This window comes from Chrysochloris asiatica, unplaced genomic scaffold (assembly GCF_000296735.1).
Source record: "Chrysochloris asiatica unplaced genomic scaffold, ChrAsi1.0 scaffold00120, whole genome shotgun sequence".
Classification (NCBI taxonomy): domain Eukaryota; kingdom Metazoa; phylum Chordata; class Mammalia; order Afrosoricida; family Chrysochloridae; genus Chrysochloris; species Chrysochloris asiatica.
This window is the reverse complement of record NW_006408638.1, coordinates 1,982,241-1,989,841: the sequence shown is the minus strand read 5'-3', so window position 1 is coordinate 1,989,841 and position 7,601 is coordinate 1,982,241. Positions and strand designations below refer to the sequence as shown.

Sequence of the window (7,601 nt, the reverse complement as noted above, 5' to 3'; positions counted from 1 at the left end):
CGTTTCTCTTTTTCCCCCATTGATTCACTTTATTTTATAAATAATTTTAGGCAGCAGTTTATGGATTCATGCTCACTTGCAGAATTTTAAGTAGCTTTCTTACATTTGAAAGTTTTTTAAAGTAGCCAAAGCAGTTGTTAGTTACTCTTCTGCATTCTGTTTTTCAGACAGTACTTTTTTTGAAGTAGATCTCTTCTGGATTCTTTTTCTTTTTTTTCCCCCCAGAATTAGAGGATGGGTTTGTATTCTATGCTGTTTTCTTTTTCTTCAAACAACTAAAAGGATTGGAGTCAGTTACTTTTTTCTGCTTCTTTCTTCTCTTCTGTTCAGGGTTTTTCTTTAAATCCTGTTCTTCTTTAAGTTGTTTGATGCTTTCTTTCCCATGTGCAGAGACAAGCTGACCTGCTTCTACTTCTTTAACAAAGGCAACTGATTTGGGAGAAGGTTTGTCCAACACTATAAAATTCTGAATAATAAACATAAGAGGAACTCCAGGCCATTTCTTAACTTTAACTGACAAATTATAATCCTGCGTTGCCACAAAATAATGAGGATTTCCCTCTTTGACCAAGGAGAGTAGGCATCCGTATTCACTCACTGCATTCTTGAAATGGGACAGTTTAGAACTTTGCATTTTTGTGTAATCAGTTTTGTCCCATATAAGTCCTTTCCCAATGATTCTAGCTCTTTAAACACACCTTGTATAATATTTCTAGCAAACCTTGTTGTTAGGAGCCGTTGAGTTGGTTCTGACTCATAGCACAACAGAAGGAAACATGCCTGGTCCTGTGCCATCCTCACTATAGTTGTTACACTTGAGCCCATTGTTGTCGCCACTTTGCCAATCCACTTTGTTGGGGCGTTCCCTTTTTGCTCTGACCCTCCAATTTATCAATCATGATGCCTTTCTCCATGTTATTTCACTGCCATTGAGTTGACTCCAGCTCATAGGGATCTTCTAGGATAGAACCTTGTGGTGTACAGCTGCATCTCCACAATGAGGTAGCACCTGACAGAAAGTGTCATCCAACAATATCTGGTATGGGTCTCAAACTCTGAAATTGTTGCAGAAGAAGCCAAGGTGCCTCTTGACATGTTTCTGCCTCATGATCTTCATGCCTGGCCTATCAGGGCAACGCCATCAGACAAGGAAGCTTTGCGTCTACTAGAGGAAAATTGGTACTAAGTTTCTTTAAAGTTATGCTGTAATTTACTAATTTCTTCCCCATTTTGAAACAATCTGTTTTATTTTCAGTCTTGTAGTTTTGTATTATTGTGTATACTTATGTATCTGGATTAAATTCTGGGTGGTGTTGCCATGTATGTCAATCTCCCACTGTTGTCTGTGCTTGTTGGTTCTTAGTCCGAAGGACTCTATTTAATATATTTTTGTAAAGTTGGCTTAATTTTTACATATTTCATCATTTTGGGTAAATTTTCTTCCACCATCTCTTCAACTATCTTTTCAGTGGTTTTCTTTGTCTCTTCTTGTTCTGGAATTCATAGGTTGTTCCTTGTCATGTTGTCCTATGTTAATCTTAAGCTTTCTTCAAATTGTTTTATTCATTTCATGATTGTTTCTCTAGCTTAATAGTATTGAGGGATTTATTTTTAAGCTCATTGATTCTGACTTTCATTGATTAAAATCTACTCCTTTATCTTTTCAGTGTATTGTACATTTCTGATATCTTAGTATTAATCTTCTGAATTTCTATTTGCAGTTTTTGTGTTTTCTCCAATCCTTTATCTATTTTGTTTGATTGTTCCTGTAGAAGTTTTCTGAATTCTTCCTAGTTTTCCTCAAAATTTATATTGATATTTGGAGGTACCTAAATAGCATTCTCCCATATTCTTTTTCAGAAAGTTCCAGTGCTTTTTCTCCTCAGAATCATTTTTGAGCTCTTTTTCTTGGTCATTTGTTTGTTTCTTCATGTGAACTGATACTGTCTGTTGCTTTCAAGACATAGTGGTATTGTTATATTTGTATTGAGCTGATGAATGTATGTTGGTGTATTCACAATGCCTCCTGGTGGATGTAATCAAGAGATGAGCTTGTGCACAATTCTCTGTTTGCTGTTCATCCAGTTTAGGTCAGGGTGGATTTATCTGATGTTGATTGTTGTCGTTGATCCAGTGTATAGCAGTTGGTATTGACACTAACCCAACTGGTGGAGTTGTTAAGACTGGCTCTTTGGCTGTGCTGAATGGCTGCAGTTTTTGTCTCCTGTCAGGTGAGGCAAGAAAAGAAAGCACACCCACAAGAGAGAAGGAAAGCAAGCAAGCAAACAAAAAACCCCAGTGAATAACTGAAAAAATAAATTAGTAATGAATAAAATAATGAAGAATTAAGAAGAAAGGAAAACAAAACGAAACAAAAACTGGCTACTACTTTCTGTCCATCAATAATCGGTGTGCCTCTGTACCACCACTGCTGCCATCACAACTGCCAGAGAAAGTTCGAAAATGGCTCTGCTGTGCCTGTGCAGCCACACTGCACTGACAGCCAGTCTTTTTTTTTTTTTTTTTTTTTTCCTTTTCTTCTCCTCTTTTACTACCCTATGTGTCCATTCAGCTGATACGACTTTGTGGATTTTGAGTTAGGTCCTGCCTGAGCAGGGTTATTGCAGATATCGCCTTCTTCTTACATGGGGCTCTCAGACTCATCTCCCACCTTTAAGCAACTCCAGCTGTCTGGGAAATGGGGGCTTCCTTGTGTTGCAAACTGGTGGAAGCCAATCTCACTTCTGATCACCCGAGGAATGTGGGAAAGCAGACTGTGGGGAAATTTGCACCTTTGTCTCAATGAGCCACAGATAGGTTTCTGCAATGTGGATATGTTTTCTTGTCTCTGAAGCAACTCACAAACGTTCACGATGGCTATGCCAGGTACCAGCAGCTACCACAGCTCAAAGTCACCTTTTTCCCTGTCATGTCTACTCAACTGTCTCTCCCAGTAAGGACTTGGTCCACTTTTCTATCCCTTCATTTGAAACTCAGAGTTCCAGGACCATACTCTGCATCTTTCTCACCCATTTTTCCGTGTCCTTGCTGCAGACGGTATGCAAGTCTTTCTGCTTAGTCTGCCAGTTTGCCCCCTTTTGTGGTCAACTTATCTTTGACAATGGGCCAAAACATGTTAAATGGGGAAAAGATAGTTTCTTTAACATATATTGTGCTGGCAAAATTTGATATTCATTTGTAGAAGAATGAGATAAGACCAGTATCTCACACCATATACAAAAAAAGGACTTAAGATGGCTCAAATACCTAAATGTAAAATAGGGATAAACTTAGTGTCTTATATTGTTGTTGTTATTGTTAAATGCCATCAATTCAGTTACAATGCATAGCAACCCTACGGTTTCTGAAGAGCAGCTGATGGGTTTGAACTTGTGGTTTGAAGTCCAGTTTTTATCCTACTGCACCACACCAGGAGTCTCTTATGTATGGTATAAATACATTATCAAACATAACTGAAGATGCATAGACAGCACAAGACAAACTAGATGACTGGGACCTCCTAAAAATCAGAAACGTATATGCATGAAAAGATTTCACCAAAAGAGTAAAAAGAAAACCCACAGACATTGAAAAAATTGGGTGGGGGGGAGGCAATGGCTTATTAGACAAGGGTCTAAAGTTTAAAATTTATAGAAAACTTCAACACCTCAACAAATAAAGGACAATCCAATTTAAAATGGGCGGAGACCATGAACAGATTCTTCACCATACAATGTATTCAGAGTGCTAGCAAAGATATGAAGAAATACTTGTGATCATTAGCTACTGTTGTTGTTAAGTGCCATTGAGTCATTTCCGACCGATAGCAACCTTGTGTTGGGTTTCCAAGGAGCAGCTAATGGGACCATAAAATTTTTCAACTGCGATGGAAACTGGTATGGCGCTTCCTCAAAAAGTTGGGAATAGAAACACCATATGACCCAACAATCTCTTTACTTGGTATGTATCAGGACTATTAACAATAACTAAAAGATGGAGACAATATAAATGCCCATCAGTGGAAGAATGAATAAGCAAGCTTTGGTACATAGACACAGTGGAATCTTATGCAACACTGAAGAATAGCAATGAACCTGTGAAACACCTCATGGATGAACCTTGAGGCCATTGTTATTGTTTTTAACTGCTGTTGAGTTAGTTCTGACTTATAGTGACCCTGGTGGGTTTGAACTGAAGCTGGTGGGTTTCCAAGGAGCAGCTGGTGGGTTTGAACTACCATCCTTGTAATTCACAGTCTAGTGTTGATCCTACAGTTCCACACCAGGAGTCAAAGTCAAGAAAATAGTTTCATTATAAGAAACATTTTCTGATGTTACAAGGGGCAGGAGGGAAGTGGGAGTAATTCACTGGCTAGTGGGTAGACACGTGTATGTTATTTGAGTGATGAAGAAGGCAATTTGCAGCAGGAGGGAGGTTGGCAGAAGAATGATGAAGGCAGGAGAAGACACAGGGGGAAGTGCAAGAGTTAAAGAGAGCAGAACTAAATACTATAATATACACAATCCTACAATAACAGTGATTTACAGGCAGATACCCAGATAGATACATAAGGTGAATGGGTATAGCAGGGCAGGTGGGAGTATATCTACAAATATATAGAGGTTTGACTTAGGATATTTATATATGGGTATTTAATTTTACTGCAAAAACACCCATGAATGTGATGGAGTATACATGAGACAAATTATGAAAACTTTTTAGACATTCCCAAACACCTTGGGGAAAGGATTTACTGGGCCTGGGAACTCAGGAGCATAGTATCAGGAGATACCATGATCAATTGGCACAGTATAGTCTTCAAAGACAATGTTCTACTTCATAATTTTGTGAGTAGCAACTGGGATCTTAAAAGTTCATGAGTGGACATCTAAGGTGCAACTATTGGTGTCTCCTGCCACAAGGAAAGAAGCATCATGAAAACCGAAGACACTTAGAAACAATTAGTCCAATGGACTAATAGACCACACAAACATCAGTCTCCATGGTCCTGAGGCCAGAAGAACTAGATGTTGCCTACCTACCATTGCAAACTGCTCTGAAAGGAATCACTGGATAGAGTGGAAGGAAATACTTTTATCAAAGTATTTGATAAAATGTATTGCCTTTTTATGATAAAACTTAACAAACATAGAATAGACAAATATTCTTTAATAAACTAAAGATTAAGTACTGACACAAAAAATATCACCCTTAATAGTAAGTTGGAATTGTTTCTTTTGAGATCAGGAGTGACTGAAGAATGCCTACTTAACCCAAAAGGTCTGCAGTTTGAACACAACATATTAAGCAATCTGCTTCCTTAAAGATCTGCAGTTTCAGAATTCTGGTGGGCCAGTTCTCTGTCTATGAGGTTGCAGTTGAGTTGGAATCAACTCCATGGCAGTGAGTAGTGGTAGTAGTAGTATATATAATAATAAGTCAGGGTATTGTTATAAGGATATAGAATTGATTAGTGAAACACAATAGAAAATTCAAAAGAGAGGCATACAAAATGTATCTGTACATACATAGATACTTTAATGACTGAGATATCATTTTCAAGTAGGTAGGGTATGTACTTTTTAATAAATTATGTAGGAACAATTGTATTTCTATATGGAAAATCAAGAATGATGACAGTATGCAGATCAGTTATACTGGATTATAAATATGTATGTTAAAGGCAAAATAAAAAAGCTTCTAAAAGACATAAGTACTCACTAGGAAACATGGAAATGCAAATTAAATTAACAGGGAAATATAATACACATGATAGACTAGTTAATGTGAAAAAGGCATAAGATAAAAAGTTGTAAGTTTACTAAGTATTTAGTAGGGTGTGAAAATAGAAATGCTCAGATAGTGCAGGTTAAGGCATGCATTTGTACAATTATTTTTTGGAAAAAAATGTATTAATTTAGTAAAGTTTCACAGTGCATAAAATTTTACCCTTTGATATATTTACTGGAGAAATATATGCTTATGTGCATCAAGAAAGATGTGTGAGAATGTTCATGCCAGCATTATTCATAGTAATCCCAAACAGGAAACAACTTCAATGTAGAATGCATAAATAAATTTAATAAAAACGTCTGAAGTACAGCTGCATGGTATAATATGGAGGAATTTTACAAGCGCCAAAATTGAAAACAAAAATGAGGGTTTAAGATGCACATTTAGTAATATGTTTAATAATAATCCACTGCTCATCTGTCAATTTGTTGCACTGTGGTGGTTTGCTTGTTGCTGTGATGCAGGTAGCTATGCCACCAGTATTTTGAATACTTGTATGGTATTTTTTAAGGAGCTCTGGTAGCATAGTGGTTATGAGTTAGCCTGCTAACATCAAGGTCAGCAGTTGAAAACTACCAGCCGTTCCATGGGAGAAAGATGAGGCTTTCTGCTCCTTTAAAGATTTACAGCCTTGGAAATCCTATACAGGGTCACTATGAGTCGGAACTGACTCCATGGCACACTGCCACCACCACTATGGTATTTTGTTTCCGGACTAAGAAAGATTAGGAAGAAGGAGATGCAGACCACTTCTGAATGGTTAGTCACAGAAAATATTATGAAGAGCAGTGGAACATTATCAGATATAGTGCCAGAAGATAAGCCCCTAAGTTGCAAGGCACTCAAAATACATCTGGTGAAGAGCTATGCCTCAAATTCCAATTAACTATAATAACATGAATGGAGCAAACCTTTCTGGGCCTTCATTTGCTGATGGACACACCTCAAACAGAGAAGAAATAGCTACATACATTCATTAATAACCAGAACATGGAATGTTGCAAGTTGTCAAAAATGAAATGGAATGCACAAAGATCAATATCTGAGGCATTAGTGAGCTAAAATGGACTGTCATTTGCTGTTCTGAACCAGATAACATATGGTTTACTATGCCAGAAATGTGAAATTGAAAAGAAGTGGTGTCAAATTCATCATGAGAAAGAACATTTCAATATCCATCTTAAAGTACAATGCAGTCTGTAATAGGATAATGTCCACATGCTTAAAAAGAAGACCAGTTAATGTCATTATTATTCAAATTTATGCACCAACAACTAAAGCCAGTGATGGTGAAATTGAAGAATTCTACCAACTTCTTTGGCCTGAAATAGATACTGCATGCAATCAAGATACACTGATAATTAGTGGTGAATGGAATGCAAAAGTTGGAATCAAAGAAGAAGAATTGGTAATCAAAAAATATGGTCTTGATGATGGAAATGATGTTGGATATCGTATTATAGAATTTTGCAAGACTAATGACTTATTCTCTTGATGCTTTCTACATCATTCAATAATATGCCCAGAGAATCTTTTAATAATGAAAGTCGAGGCTTGAATTTTTTTCTTCAGTTCACCCAGCTTGAGAAATGATGAGCATGTTCTTCCTTTTTGGTTTTCTGATTCCAGATCTTTGCACATTTTGTTGTAATAGTTGGCTTTCTCTTCTCGAGCTAATCTTAGAATTTTTTTTTTAGCTCTTGGACCTCCTCATTTCTTTCATTTGCTTTAGCATCTCTACGCTGGAGAGCAAGTTTCAGTGTCTCTTCTGAAATCCATTTTGACCATTTCCTTCTTTCTTGTCTTCT

General features: G+C 37.1%; 1 pseudogene; it reads right to left on the bottom strand.

Moving 5' to 3' along the window:
- Positions 1 to 141: 141 nt before the first annotated feature.
- On the bottom strand, positions 142 to 3,033 carry LOC102812934 (annotated as a pseudogene).
- Positions 3,034 to 7,601: the final 4,568 nt, after the last annotated feature.